At 33.6% G+C, this 5,376-nt stretch overlaps 1 long non-coding RNA gene across 1 annotated transcript in view; it reads right to left on the minus strand.

The window, feature by feature from the left end:
* Positions 1–629: 629 nt before the first annotated feature.
* Positions 630–5,376, minus strand: part of LOC107082327 — a 6,758-nt gene continuing 2,011 nt past the window's right edge. Inside the window, exons 2-3 of the long non-coding RNA XR_001481134.1 lie at positions 1,419–1,667; positions 630–1,158 (exon numbers count right to left, since the gene is read on the minus strand). This is a non-coding gene — a long non-coding RNA (uncharacterized LOC107082327). The remainder of the gene's footprint in view (positions 1,159–1,418; positions 1,668–5,376) is intronic.

A 5,376-nucleotide genomic window follows, 5' to 3' on the forward strand; every position in this document is an offset into this window, starting at 1 on the left:
TATTTAGATGATCCACCCGTTCGTCCTCTATGCCTTTAACTGGTGTCTCTAAATTGCCCTCAGGTATGAGGGTATATGCATGGTTTTACGTCTCTGAGTTGCCCTGAAATAGACTGGCGACCTGTTCAGGGTCCACCTTTGTCTTGTCTTGGTTGTAGTTAAGAGGACCCAAAATGCAGAGGCAGAGAGGCTGAGGTGAATTCTTGTAGTTTTAATGAAAAAACACTAATAACAGAGGCAAAATCCAACTAATATGTAACTCAGACCAGAACCACGGAGACATCAAGGGAAACACGCACAAGGAGCCAGGGAGAGACGAGGTGAGAGGACAACGGCGACGACAGGACCAGCAACAAGGAACCAACAAAGAGTGAGAGCAAAGGGAGAGCATATATAGCTGACAGAGACAAAGGGAGGGCTAACAAGCTGACAAGGAGCAGGTGTGAGAGGAGACAACGAGGGAACCAAGGGGAAAGGAAAACACACACACACAAGAGGGCAGCAGAGGACAACAGAAAAACATGAGAACTAACATAAATCTAGAAATTACAACAAAAAGGAATTAAACCAATAAAACTAGGAGACATAGAGCAAAGTAAAGCACAATATAACCAAAACCATGACAACCTTGGCTTTTCAAGAACAATAATTTTACTTTATTTTGTAATATTTTATCTCTGACATTTGACCCAAGTCTTTGGAAAAATAACTTAAATAATTCTCTTTAAACATATGAACATTTATTCTTTGTTTAATAGATGTTAAAATAAGCTTTTTCTATCTTCTGGTTAATTGCAATAAATAAAAATACAAGATTATTCAAAGTTAGGTTTTATAGATAGAGATACAGAAACAACCACGTTACAAACATAAACAAAGTTAAGAGACTATAATACAAGGTAGTTAAAACATCAACAAATATCTAGCTTGTCTCCATGGTTTGATGAAAGGATGCAAATTTAGCTCAGCATCAAATTAAGAAGCACTTTTAGTAAAAATACTGCACACATTTATTTTTTAAATACCTGCTAAAGTTAAGAGCAAAATAAAGTTAAACTATATTATTTATTATCTGAAAAAGTGTCTTAAACAGAAGACTGAATGATCCTTCATAATTTAAATGGAAGTTCTGAAGGTCTTGATCCCGTAGAATTTATCCTGTAACAAAAAAACAACAAAAAACCAAATTAAGATTAATAAAGTTTTCATTCCATATTTGAGAACATGCTTCCTTAAAAATTTGGGATAAAAAAGTTATCTACAAGAAAGCCACTGATCAAATTTGTTTAAAACTCTGCCAAGAAAGACTTTCATTTAAATTTTAATCAGAGCACAAAACTTTTAGAATTCTTTTCTTAAAGTCTTCAGTGACACATAACAGGAAAATACTGCTCAGATTTTCTAAAGTTCAGACTTACATGTCCATGCTCTGATGCACATTCCACAGAAAGCCACAACACTGGAGATTTGCAACGCCCTGCCACATTCTGCGCTCATAAGACAGTCCCTGGTCCTCAAGCAGCACTTTGGACAGCCTCCACCCTCTGAGCTTTTGTCATCTTTGTCCTCGTGTTTCTTCGGCTGAGTTGTCCTTGTCTCCTTAGGCTCATAATCCCAGTCCTCACTCTCACCTCGTCCCATGATGCTTGTTTAAGTTGGCAAAATATCTTTTCGTTGCACAACAACAAAAACAAAGGGATACAGGGTAAGTTTATAAAATTGATATCAAGCTCATGTTCTGATTTGAGCACACTAAAGCTCTATAAAGCAGGTTAAGAGTGAAGCAACACCTACACTAAATCTGATATCGCCGCTCCCTCCTACTCTGGAGTTTTGTTTTTACTTTTCTTGTCGAACTGGTTTTCTTACTGCTGCTGGTGTTTGTTTTGCAAAAGTTCTTACCTTCTACTGTGGGAAACTCAGGCACAAGAAAAAAGTCTAAACTAATCTCCAAATAACTGCTAGGTTAAGGGAAAATGTATAATTTCAATAGGAACTTCAGGCTGGGTTCCATATTTGAGTTGGTTTCAATTATATACAATCTTTGTTCCAAAACAACACTACAAAAAAGGAAAATCTATCAAGTTTAATAAACTTGAATTCAGAATTTTGGTCTCATAACCCTTGTTTTTCAGTGTATTTTCTTAGTAAGACTGAATATTGTTAAGATTATTTGACTTGTTTTAGGAAAATTCATTTTTCTAATCCTAACTAGATAATAAAACTAATTCTGAGCAGCTTTTTTCTTCTTAAAATTGCACACATTGCGGACTGACCGTGTATTTCGCGTAATTCTGTGACATTTCTGCTAAAATATTATTAAAAAAAAATGTTTTTGTCAAGTGTATTTTTCCCATACTTTCACTACTCAACAAAAAATGCCTTCTAAAAAATAAGAAAAAAATATAGTGTTTTAAGTGAATTATTGCTTATTTTTAGCAAAATAATCTGCCAGTGCAGCAAGCAAATGAGACTTGGTAAGATTTCTTAAAACAAGAACATAATATCCGAGAAGTAAGCATCCAAAAAAACTTAAATCAAGTATAAAAATCTATTTTTTCTTTTACTCGTTAAGATTTAAGCAATTTATTCTCATTTATTAGTCATTATTGCTTAGAATTAAATGTCCTCTAACCAATTATTGCTCAAAACAAGCATACAACAGGCTTAAAAACAAGGCAAATGTACTTGATACCAGTTAATTTAAAGGCTTTAAACTAGTCTGTTTTTCTTAGCTAGAATTAATGCAATCAGATTTGATTAGCTGGAATATCTTAATGAGATGGGGTCAGTTCTTAAAACAGGGTAATATGGATTGTTTTTTGTGTTGAAACAAGTAAAAATGCACAGTCTAAATGTTAACACGACTCAGTCCGTTATGTGAGCTATTTTAAGAAAAAAGCTGCTCAGAATTAGTTGTATTATCTAGTTAGGATGAAAAAAATTAATTTTCTTAAAACAAATCAAATAATCGTAACAATATTCAGTCTTACTAAGAAAATACATTGAAAAACACGTGTAATAAGACCAAAATGCTGAATTCAAGTTTATTAAACTTGTATAGATTTTCCTTTTTTGCAGCGTACACCTAAATAATGAAATTAATTCTAGCTAAGAAAAACAGACTAGTTTTAGTCCTTTAAATGAACTACTATCAAGTACATTTGCCTTGTTTTTAAGCCTGTTTGCTTATTTTGAGCAATAATTGGTTAGAGGACATTTAATTCTAAGCAATAATGACTAATAAATGAGAATACATTGCTTAAATCTTAACGAGCAAAAGAAAAAAAAGATTTTTATACTTGATTTAAGTTTTTTTGGATGCTTACTACTTGGATATTATGTTCTTGTTTTAAGAAATCTTACCAAGTCTCATTCTTGCTGCACTGGCAGATTATTTGGCTCAAAATAAGCAATAATTCACTTAAAACACTATATTTTTTTCTTATTTTTTAGAACGCATTTTTTGTTGTGAACCACATCTGAAATAAGATTTTTAAAAAAGTGTCTCTTATTATCTATCCTTTATTTTCATAGGCCATATAGGAGGTTTAAGAGTCAAAAAGAAATGCGCAGAGATAGGAAATAGAAGCTGTGAATGTTGTTACCAAAATTGTTAATAAAAACTATTTTATCAGCCTGTTTTTGAACAGTGCCCATCAAATAATTATCATTTTATTGTTCATGTGTTTTGTGGACTTTTTAAACTCAGCTTTAAAATTAAGACAGCGTGCTTATTATTGAGTTAGCCCCCTTTCTGCTGTGAAAACAAGCTGATCTAGCTCCCTGAAGGGGTGTCGTTGTATCTGTCACAAAGACATTAAGAAGTTTGCTGATATTACTGTAAAATCATGGCTACAATCAGTCACATCAGGAGTGAAGTTTGGAAAGTCAGTGAATCAATAAACTCATCTGGGTTTTCTTAGATAGAAAACCTTTCTCCAATCTGTCTGTAGCATCTGATCCGTCTGTCTCTGTAAAGTGCCTTGAGATGATGTGGGGCAAATCGGAGCAAAATAAATAAACTGAACCAAAATGAAACATGAAGGTATTTTTGTTACAAAACATTCTATAAGGTTACATGTGTGCTTCACTAGATAAAAATAAGAGAATTAATAGGCCAACAAAAAAATAAAATAAAAAATGCCTAAAGAAAAAAGCATAATTTAGCACAGCCGCTGTTTTTTAACCCATGGGAGTGTCTAGGCTGCTGTTGTAATGGTGGATAGTAGCCGTATTTTCGCAGTATGAGGCTGTGAATTTTAAAGCGTCCTATGCGTTCTGTGGATGTAGAAGCCATTCGAAATGGTCCTTCCCAGTCAAACAGCCAATTTCCAGCCAGTGAAATGACCCCCTCCTTCTACTGGGCGTGCATATTTTTTACTCTGACTCCACACTTTCACTGAATTGCAGGGTCTGACCAGGAGATGATGCTTCTCTTTAGATTTTAATGTCCTCTAATCATAATGTCGGGTTCATAAAAATGTAGGTTTTTGCAAAAGAAGAACTGAAATACACAATTATGGATACAATTCCTGCAGNAAGAAGAACTGAAATACACAATTATGGATACAATTCCTGCAGGAGGGAGAGACAGTTGAACCCCAGACTCAACCACACTGTCTCCCACTGGATCTCCTCCGCAGAGCATTTTATTAACAGAACATGACACATGGTTACAAACAGAGTATTGTTCTGACAGAACAATTGATCAGTTCATGAAGACAGAATGCTCCATCAGAATGACAAGGCAGGATGGTCTCCTGACTAAAACATGAGACAGAAGTGGAGCATCCCCTCGCAAAAATGTTTCATAAGCACACATTAATTTTATAATCATCATTGAGTAAACCTAACACATAACAAAAATAATATTTTAGTACAAAGATTGATGTTTAAAAATGGAATCTTAGGAGACCAGCCAAAGGCCCATCAAGGAAAGTGGGGAAATTTTGAATGGCTACTACTGTACACTGGAAAAAAATCAAAGTCTAAATAAGTAATTTTTTCTTAAAATAAGTGTTTTTGTTCTTGGATTGAGGAGGTAAAAGACATTTTGCCAATGGAACAAGAGAATTTACATTTAAAATAAGAAAACACAATTGCATTGTCTTATTTTAAGTGCATTTTATCTAATTATCTTATTCTAAAAGTAAAAATACTCTTTACATTGGCAAACTATCTCATTTACCTACTCAAATACATTTAATTTAAGACATTTTTACTTATTTGTAGATCATTTTTCTAGTGGTTAAAGAACAAAATACATCAAACTCAACAGGAGGAGCAGAACTCGAACATAATAATCTTCTAATCTGAACTAAAAATAAATAAAAATAAGACTGGAACACCTTTAATTGCTTTCCAACTTTTCTT

This window comes from Cyprinodon variegatus, unplaced genomic scaffold (genome assembly GCF_000732505.1).
Source record: "Cyprinodon variegatus isolate N-32 unplaced genomic scaffold, C_variegatus-1.0 Scaffold50, whole genome shotgun sequence".
NCBI lineage: Eukaryota > Metazoa > Chordata > Actinopteri > Cyprinodontiformes > Cyprinodontidae > Cyprinodon > Cyprinodon variegatus.